The 10,455-nt window shown below is 47.3% G+C and overlaps 1 protein-coding gene across 1 annotated transcript in view; it reads left to right on the top strand.

The window, feature by feature from the left end:
- The first annotated feature begins 229 nt into the window (after window positions 1-229).
- LOC110505895 (neurexin-3a-like) overlaps window positions 230-10,455 on the top strand; it is a 614,746-nt gene continuing 604,520 nt past the window's right edge. Inside the window, exon 1 of the mRNA XM_036963045.1 lies at window positions 230-573. The gene's annotated coding sequence lies outside the window, so the exon portion shown is untranslated. The remainder of the gene's footprint in view (window positions 574-10,455) is intronic.

Genomic DNA, 10,455 nt, shown 5'->3' with positions numbered 1-10,455 from the left:
CCACATTCCACTGATGTTTGGGAAGTGGCATGTCTATCCCGTCTTGGAGGGTATACTGAAACACTGTGCAACACACACGTGTGCAAATATTACCACTCAACCACCTACCGACGTTCTAACCCATTGTGTTACATCTAAAGTGTGAAGTAGCCTAACCCAGTCTCTACCAAACACAAACACACACATGCCACAGCATGTTCAGTGAGTGAGAAGTAATGCCTTCAGTGCTGTGTCTCCCAGTCTACGGCTTTAAATGGTGCGCCGTGGTGGTGCTGAGGAGAGGAGAGACCAGGAGAGGGCGGGCTGTGTGTGAACACCCCGTGACCGGCAGCCAGTCTCACCGAGCTAGCGCGCCGCTCTTGTGATGCACTGTGGCGGAGACCGACAGGAGAGGAACGGAGGAACGGACATCCAGGTATAGCCCCAGTCTAACGGCTATTACAGTGTCTGAAGTTTCGTTCTCATCGGCCTGGTTTTTGTTCAGTCTACTCTGCATTTTACCTAACCCGGATTTAAACGTTATTGGAGTTTATTGTCGGATTGTTATGCTTTGGATATTATCTCATAACTAAGGTCAGTGGTGCTCTCTATTCGAATGCCAAAGGGCTCTTGTCATTACTAACGAAGCATTCCAAATAGTTCTAATCGTTCGTTAGGAACGAATAGACTAATATTTGGTTTGGAATGGGGATGTGTGGTTAACATTTTCAACGTGATTGTAGTTTCGGCTGTTGACAGTCTACTAAAAGTTGGACGTTGAGAAAGTCAGCATGTTGTCAAATCTACCGATTCAAAAGTAGGTACTGCAATAGGCTATATTATCAATCGACCGGAAACACAAGACTATGAATGATATCGACGCTAAAGCGAATAAGGTCGCTCGCTACCTGCTGCAGGGTGGCTTATGGGTATGAAGTGGGGAATTCCGGTCATATCGGCTTGCTCCCCATTCCGCGTTCAATAAGTCCAGTGTGACAAGCATGGACAAGCCCCCAGGACGGATCGAATTATGATCACATCGCTCAGCTCGTGGCCACTGGCACTTTCCGGTCCCATGTGCAATATTAATAATCTGAAGAATGAATCTTTATCAAAAACAGAGCGTTAGGGCATTATAAAGGGTATAAGCGACGCTAAATTAACGTTTGCTTTCTACAACTCTCGTTCTCACCTTCAAAGTAGTGTTGAAAAATTGATACGCGTGTCAGTGTTTTGCGGGTGTCAGTGTCTTACGGGTGTCAGTGTTTTACGACTGTCAGCGTGCACCGGGTAATGTAAAATGTCAATGACGGTTCAGAGTAAACACAGCCATTCTACGCATAACCGGTTTGGTTGGCATAACAACACATATAGCCATGAAACTAAGTTTAGGAATATATATTCTGGTTTGATAGTGTAAGCTAAAACAGACATGAAATGCTGCTTTAACATTTGATATGGGGACATGACCTTCTACGTTCCAATGATAGCCCTTCGCTGCAGACACCTTAGAAATTTGGTATTCACACTTTTCAATCTAAAATCGTATTCTTTACATGCACATTTGAACGAAATAGACTAATTTAGAAAATATCTACGAGAAGGTTGTCTCCATATCGACATTTTTTTTTTACAGACATAGTTGTTCATTTGTAGCTATTACATATGATAAAACATGACATACAACCTGAAACAATTATAGAAATACGTTAGAGTAAAATATTTATTGTCACGTGAGTCTGTAGTTGGAGTGTAAAGATAACGCAGGAAAACGATGTTGGTTTTTTTTGGCGTGGTTGAATTCGTTCGGTATGAAATCCAAAATCAGCTGGTGAGCTCTGTAGAGCATTGAGGGTGTTTTGGAGTGCTGGTGAGCTCTGTAGAGCATTGAGGGTGTTTTTGGAGTGCTGGTGAGCTCTGTAGAGCATTGAGGGTGTTTTTGGAGTGCTGGTGAGCTCTGTAGAGCATTGAGGGAGGGTGTTTTTGGAGTGCTGGTGAGCTACAGTACATGCTGGTGTTTTTTTGTCAGGTGGATTTTGATATAATCAATGTCTAACAGTTTTTAAATATATATATATTTTAAAAGACTAAAGGAATTATCACTAGTCATATAATACCCATGGATCTAGTCTCTGCATGTTTTATGTTACGTCATGCATTTACTTATAATTATTTTTTATTTTTTTTACATCGTTTCGTGTTTTAAATCATAAATAGGAAGATATGTGGCCTAATGTGTAAAAAGGCTTCGATAAATGTCTGTAATAATAATAATAATAATAATAATGTAAGATATGAAAATATTTTGGTTAAAACTGTCACATTTTAAACCTAACGGTTTTTTTTTCCCAATAAAGGTTTGCTCAGCACCTTCGCCAGACATGGTGAAATAAAACACTGCAATTTGACAGCAAAAGGGGCGACGTGTGTAGTTTATCATTGTGCCACACATTCAATGTGTCGGATTTACAGTGTTAATAGGCTTAGTGAATACATCAGAATGCAGGGAAACTCCTAATCGGGTTTTTTCAACGTACAGACACATGACTTAGAAATGGACGTGACCCCTATGAAACGTCTCTCTCTCACACGGCAAGGCCTAAAAGCTAGCAGCTATGCTCTCCATTAGAATAATCCTTCGAAATACAGATAACTGATTCTAGCTATGTATAATTTATTTGGTACATTATTTGGTACAAATCATGATTCATAATTTAAAAAATATAGATATATATTTCATCCAGATGCTTTTTTTTTCTCTCTCACAAAATACATAATATTTTGTTTGAAACGGTAATGTTTTTCTTGGATATTATTCCACTAATATTAGACCTAAATGCCTGCAAAAATAAAATATTATAGCACAATATACAACGAAAACGTTTTGTTATTCAATCATTTCAAGAAAATAAATAGACCCTATTCGAGTTGAAAATGTCAATGAAATGTCTGAGTGGTTTTTTGCGGTCGTGTAAACCATACTGATTCTCTGCCCTGGTTATCTGTGGTGGTGGGAGTTAGCGGTAGTGGCTGCAGGGCGCACGGCTGGGGTTGGTGCGAGGTACAATTTGGCTGTCCTGCTTTCTGGGCTCTAGTTGGCAAACGATTAAGTCCTCTGACAAATCAACCGAACACGGCCAAAGGGTTCTCAATGTAACGTTAATCCGTATGGGCGGGGAGAGGGAACCCAATATTTCTCACATAATACTACTCGCAATATTACTGAGGATGCTCTTTAAAAAAAAAAAAATATGTCATTTCTATATGGATTAAAAAAAACAATTGTTTTGATGTTCTTATTCTTGTCGGGTGATTATAAAATACTTTCGGCAGATACAAAAAAACTGTTAGCCAATTATATTGTTTTTGTTGAGGACGTCACAATCACACGCATTTTTAATGCAGATCAAAGCAACAACAACAAAAACAAAAACATTTAAAGGCGTGATTAAAGATAACAGGGGCGGGGGGGGGGGGGGGGGGGGGGGGGGGGGGTAAATTATCTCTGTTTTTATCAATTTGGTCATGCCCTTTCTAAATCAAACGAGGTCCAACAGCTCACAGTAATTGTATGTTTCTGAGAAAGGTGCTGCAATTTACTCTGACTGACCCCGTGTAGGCCCGTGTGGTGAGTATGTGTTTGTGTGTGTGTGTGTGTGTGTGCGCGAGCGTGCGAGCGTGCGTGCGTGCGTGTTGACGCGTGTGCGTGTGTGTGTAAAAACTGTGCACACACACACACCCACAAGGACAGATTACACATGGGTGTCAAATGACAGAATCAAAATTCAGGGTGAAAGAGATGCACCAATAATAAATATAAAGCATCAGTAATAATAAAAAACCCACATAGACCTACATATCAAACAAACATAATAATAATAACACAATCTCCATTTATAATAAGTACATTTTTTAGTTCTACTCTTGTGAAATGAAAGATGTGTGTATTATACACTAGGGGGTACAAAACATCAAAATCCACTTCAATCAGTGTAGATGAAGGGGAGGAGACAGGGTTAAAAAATAATAATTTTAAAGCCTCGAGACAATTGAGACGTGGATTGTGTGTGTGTGTGCCGTTCAGAGAGTGAATGGTCAGAGACAACATATTGAAGTGCCTTTGAACAGGGTTATGGTAGTAGGTGTTTGGCTGTGTGGCTGTGTGGCTGTGTGGCTGTGTGGCTGTGTGCCTGTGTGGCTGTGTGGCTGTGTGGCTGTGTGGCTGTGTGGCTGTTTGGCTGTGTGGCTGTTTGGCTGTGTGGCTGTGTGGCTGTTTGGCTGTGTGGCTGTGTGGCTGTGTGGCTGTGTGGCTGTGTGGCTGTGTGGCTGTGTGGCTGTGTGGCTGTTTGGCTGTGTGGCTGTGTGGCTGTGTGGCTGTTTGGCTGTGTGGCTGTTTGGCTGTGTGGCTGTTTGGCTGTGTGGCTGTGTGGCTGTGTGGCTGTGTGGCTGTGTCCCTGTGTGGCTCTGTGGCTGTGTGGCTGTTTGGCTGTGTGGCTGTGTGGCTGTGTCCCTGTGTGGCTGTGTGGCTGTTTGGCTGTGTGGCTGTGTGGCTGTGTGGCTGTGTGGCTGTGTGGCTGTGTGGCTGTTTGGCTCTGTGGCTGTGTGGCTGTGTGGCTGTTTGGCTGTGTGGCTGTGTGGCTGTTTGGCTCTGTGGCTGTGTGGCTGTGTCCCTGTGTGGCTCTGTGGCTGTGTGGCTGTTTGGCTGTGTGGCTGTGTGGCTGTGTGGCTGTGTGGCTGTGTGGCTGTGTGGCTCTGTGGCTCTGTGGCTGTGTGACTGTGTCCCTGTGTGGCTCTGTGGCTGTGTGGCTGTGTGGCTGTGTGGCTGTGTCCCTGTGTGGCTGTTTGGCTGTGTGGCTGTGTGGCTGTGTCCCTGTGTCCCTGTGTGGCTGTGTGGCTGTGTGGCTGTGTGGCTGTTTGGCTGTGTGGCTGTGTGGCTGTGTCCCTGTGTGGCTGTTTGGCTGTGTCCCTGTGTGGCTGTGTGGCTGTGTGGCTGTGTGGCTGTGTGGCTGTTTGGCTGTGTGGCTGTGTGGCTGTGTGGCTGTGTCCCTGTGTGGCTGTGTGGCTGTTTGGCTGTGTGGCTGTGTGGCTGTGTGGCTGTTTGGCTGTGTGGCTGTGTGGCTGTGTGGCTGTTTGGCTGTGTGGCTGTGTGGCTGTGTGGCTGTTGGCTGTGTGGCTGTGTGGCTGTGTGGCTGTTTGGCTGTGTGGCTGTTTGGCTGTGTGGCTGTGTGGCTGTGTGGCTGTGTGGCTGTGTCCCTGTGTGGCTCTGTGGCTGTGTGGCTGTTTGGCTGTGTGGCTGTGTGGCTGTGTCCCTGTGTGGCTGTGTGGCTGTTTGGCTGTGTGGCTGTGTGGCTGTGTGGCTGTGTGGCTGTGTGGCTGTTTGGCTCTGTGGCTGTGTGGCTGTGTGGCTGTTTGGCTGTGTGGCTGTGTGGCTGTGTGGCTGTGTGGCTGTTTGGCTCTGTGGCTGTGTGGCTGTGTCCCTGTGTGGCTCTGTGGCTGTGTGGCTGTTTGGCTGTGTGGCTGTTTGGCTGTGTGGCTGTGTGGCTGTGTGGCTGTGTGGCTGTGTGGCTCTGTGGCTGTGTGGCTGTGTCCCTGTGTGGCTCTGTGGCTGTGTGGCTGTGTGGCTGTGTGGCTGTGTCCCTGTGTGGCTGTTTGGCTGTGTGGCTGTGTGGCTGTGTCCCTGTGTCCCTGTGTGGCTGTGTGGCTGTGTGGCTGTGTGGCTGTTTGGCTGTGTGGCTGTGTGGCTGTGTGGCTGTGTCCCTGTGTGGCTGTTTGGCTGTGTCCCTGTGTGGCTGTGTGGCTGTGTGGCTGTGTGGCTGTGTGGCTGTTTGGCTGTGTGGCTGTGTGGCTGTGTCCCTGTGTCCCTGTGTGGCTGTGTGGCTGTTTGGCTGTGTGGCTGTGTGGCTGTTTGGCTTTGTGGCTGTGTGGCTGTGTGGCTGTTTGGCTGTGTGGCTGTGTGGCTGTGTGGCTGTGTGGCTGTTTGGCTGTGTGGCTGTGTGGCTGTGTGGCTGTGTCCCTGTGTGGCTGTGTGGCTGTGTGGCTATGTGGCTGTGTGGCTGTGTGGCTCTGTGGCTGTGTGCCAAATTTGAATATGTGTATTATTGGGTTTGTATGTTTTTGTTCAAATACTAGACAAATAAAAAATGACTACAAAAAAAATGACTACAGAAAAAATGACTACAGAAAAACTACATTTCCATTCATTTTCTTCCCTTCCCTTCCCTTCTTCCCTCCATTCCTGGTTCCTTTCCTTCTTCCTTCCATTCCTGGTACCTTCCCTTCTTCCCTCCATTCCTGGTTCCTTCCCTTCTTCCCTCCATTCATGGTTCCTTTCCTTCTTCCTTCCATTCCTGGTTCCTTCCCTTCTTCCCTCCATTCCTGGTTCCTTTCCTTCTTCCCTCCATTCCTGGTTCCTTCCCTTCTTCCCTCCATTCCTGGTTCCTTCTCTTCTTCCCTCCATTCCTGGTTTCTTCTCTTCTTCCCTCGATTCCTGGTTCCTTCTCTTCTTCCCTCCATTCCTGGTTCCTTTCCTTCTTCCCTCCATTCCTGGTTCCTTCCCTTCTTCCCTCCATTCCTGGTTCCTTTCCTTCTCCCTTCCATTCCTGGTTCCTTCCCTTCTTCCCTCCATTCCTGGTTCCTTCTCTTCTTCCTTCCATTCCTGGTTCCTTTCCTTGTTCCCTCCATTGCAGGTTGCTTCACTTATTTCTCAGTGTAATGGCTGATGTTGGACACAAGATTGTCTGTGTCTGCTTCTCTCTCTCCCTCCCTCTTTTCCTTTGCTCATAACTGAAACTACATTTTACAGGTGAGAACAATTTAACGGGAACCTTGCTTTCGTCCTAGAAACTGTATCCTAGAGACTGTCCTCCTTGAGACTGTCCTCCTAGAGAATGTCCTCCTAGAGAATGTCCTCCTAGAGACCGTGTCCTCCTTGAGACTGTCCTAATAGAGACTGTGTCCTCCTAGAGACTGTCCCCCTAGAGACTGTCTTCCTAGAGACTGTCCTCCTAGAGAATGTCTTCCTAAAGACCGTGTCCTCCTAGAGACTGTCCTAATAGAGACCGTGTCCTCCTAGAGACTGTCCTCCTAGAGGCCGTGTCCTAATAGAGACCGTGTCCTCCTTGAGAATGTCCTAATAGAGACTGTGTCCTCCTAGAGACTGTCCTCCTTGAGAATGTCCTAATAGAGATTGTGTCATCCTATAGACTGTCCTCCTAGAGACCGTGTCCTCCTAGAGGCCGTGTCCTCCTATAGACTGTCCTCCTAGAGACCGTGTCCTCCTAGAGACTGTCCTCCTAGAGACCGTGTCCTCCTATAGACTGTCCTCCTAGAGACTGTCCTCTTAGAGACCGTGTCTTCCGAGTGACCGTGTCCTCTGTCGGAGAGGATGCATGAGTGGGTCAGGTGGAACATCGCTATCTCTTTCTCTCTCTCTCTCTCTGTCTGAGAGAAAGACAGACAGGCAAACTGACAGAGAGAGAGAGAGAGAGAGATAGACATCCCACCTTTCTCTTCCTCCATCATATCAGCTGACTGCCATGGAGGACATTTTGTTGCAGTGTCTAGAGTGTGTAATCAAGGTAGCACCTGCAGTATTGTGTCAGTGAGCTGTGTCTGCATGACAGTGAGGGCCAATGAAGAGTCAGATCTTATTAACATGACTCTCTCAGATTCTCTCTCCTCTCCTCTCTCCTTCCTCTCCTCTCTCCTTCCTCTCCTCTCTCTCCTCTCTCCTTTCTCTCCTCTCTCTCCTATCTCCTTCCTCTCTTCTCTCTCCTCTCTCCTTCCTCTCCTCTCGCCTTCCTCTCCTCTCTCTCCTCTCTCCTTCCTCACCTCTCGCCTTCCTCTCCTCTCTCCTTCCTCTCCTCTCTCCTCTCTCTCCTCAATTCTCTCTCTCTCCTCTCTCATCTCTCTCCTTCCTCTCCTTCCTCTATCCCCTCCTCTCCCTCTCCTCTCTCTCCTCCCTCTTCTCCCTCTCCTCTCTCTCCTCCGTCTCCTCTCTCTCCTCCCTCTGTCCCTTCTCCTTCCTCTCTTCCCTCTATCCCCTCTCCTTCCTCTCTTCCCTCTATCCCCTCTCCTCTCCTCTCCTCTCCTCTCCTCTCCTCTCCTCTCCTCTCCTCTCCTCTCCTCTCCTCTCCTCTCCTCTCCTCTCCTCTCCTCTCCTCTCCTCTCCTCTCCTCTCCTCTCCTCTCCTCTCCTCTCCTCTCCACTCCTCTCCTCTCCTCTCCTTTCCTCTCCTCTCCTCTCCTCTCCTCCCTTTCCTTCCTCTCCTCCCTCTCCTCCCTCACATCCCTACATTGCTTATTGTTTTCTAATGGTCCAACTGCCTTTGTCCTTGTCTGTCTTCCCTGTGGGGAGCGGCAGACTCCTATGGTCCATTTAAACCCTGATCATCCACCTCTCGGGACACACACACACACTCACACACACTCACTCACGCACAAACACGCACGCACACACACACTCACACACACACACACACACACACACACTCACGCACGCACACACACTCACACACAGACACACGCACACACACACACACACACACACACACACACACACACACACACACACACACACACACACACACACACACACACACACACACACACAGAGACAAACACACACATTCACATGCATACACACACAACAGAGATAAAGTGTGTGGGATAGTGCCAGGGTGAAGTTTATGATAAGTTAACCCTATTTATCCCTCTTCAGTGTGTTCCCGGTCCAGTGGGTCCATTTTGACTGCTGGGGCCTTTGTCCTGTGGTCCAACCCTACTGGGTGGAAGCCAAGCTTTCTATGTGTGTGTTGCTGGTGAGTGAGTTCTACTGTAGATATCTCCTCTGAGAAAGGTACAGGATTGACATTTAAAACTCAGATGACACCCGCTTCTGTCAACATTTATGTACGGTCTGAATCATTTTAAAACTAGATATTTTGTTCAACAACTCAACAACTACGTCTCCTTAGACACGCTGATGGCCCAAAATTGGCTTGTCCTTACATTATTACAGTGTCATGGAGCAGCGTATCCCAGCGATGACACACATCAAGCTGATATGTCTGCAGGGTTCTGACTGTGTGAGTGTTTGATATGTCAGCAGGGTTCTGACTGTGTGAGTGTCTGATATGTCAGCAGGGTTCTGACTGTGTGAGTGTCTGTTATGTCAGCAGGGTTCTGACTGTGTGAGTGTCTGATATGTCAGCAGGGTTCTGACTGTGTGAGTGTCTGTTATGTCAGCAGGGTTCTGACTGTGTGAGTGTCTGATATGTCAGCAGGGTTCTGACTGTGTGAGTGTCTGATATGGCAGCAGGGTTCTGACTGTGTGAGTGTCTGTTATGTCAGCAGGGTTCTGACTGTGTGAGTGTCTGATATGTCAGCAGGGTTCTGACTGTGTGAGTGTCTTGTAATGGCAGCAGGGTTCTGACTGTGTGAGTGTCTGTTATGTCAGCAGGGTTCTGACTGTGTGAGTGTCTGATATGTCAGCAGGGTTCTGACTGTGTGATTGTTTGATATGTCAGCAGGGTTCTGACTGTGTGAGTGTTTGATATGTTCTGACTGTTTGATTGTTTGAGAGCAGCGTTGACATACTGTCCTGTATGCCCTCACTTCTATCTGGGTTAAGGAGCCTTCTATCTGGGTTACTATCTGGGTTAAGGATCCTTCTATCTGGGTTAAGGAGCCTTCTATCTGGGTTAAGACTCCTTCTATCTGGGTTAAGGAGCCTTCTATCTGGGTTAAGCAGCCTTCTATCTGGGTTAAGGATCCTTCTATCTGGGTTTAGCAGCCTTCTATCTGGGTTAAGGATCCTTCTATCTGGGTTAAGGATCCTTCTATCTGGGTTAAGGATCCTTCTATCTGGGTTTAGCAGCCTTCTATCTGGGTTAAGGATCCTTCTATCTGGGTTAAGGATCCTTCTATCTGGGTTAAGGAGCAGAAGAGATAGTTTGGAACTGGCTGGTTCTCTCTCATGGGTTGGTAGTGTAAAGGTCTAGGGATAGGACTGACCTTGGACCTATATGTTGGAAAGCCTAGGTATAGTGTAGCCAACAGGTGAAGTGACTGCCTAGTAAACTACCTGTTGGTGCAGGCAAAAATAGCAGTGTGGAAGACCAGGAAACATGAGATTCAGGGGACGGGGTGTACTGACCACGGACGGAGCTGTGCTGCTGGGGCTGGTGCCAGCTCGGCTCACACTGGAGCTGGGCTGGGGAACCATCTGGGGGACTTTGTAGGGGTGTGGGGCATCATGGGGGTTCTATGGACAGTGGGTGAGGAGGGGGCTTGGTTCATATCTTTCTAGGTCTGTTAAAATGAAGCAAAGTTAACTTTTGATGATGTAACTATATTTTTTTAATAAATAAATCTACTCTCTTCCTCTTTCTCTCTTTCAATTCAATGACATTCAACGGGCTTTATTCTCAGGGAAAACACATGTTTACATTGCCAAAGCAAATATCTCACTCCATCA

The sequence above is a fragment of the Oncorhynchus mykiss genome, chromosome 25 (assembly GCF_013265735.2).
Source record: "Oncorhynchus mykiss isolate Arlee chromosome 25, USDA_OmykA_1.1, whole genome shotgun sequence".
Lineage (NCBI taxonomy): Eukaryota > Metazoa > Chordata > Actinopteri > Salmoniformes > Salmonidae > Oncorhynchus > Oncorhynchus mykiss.
This window is presented reverse-complemented; position numbering and strand designations above follow the sequence as displayed.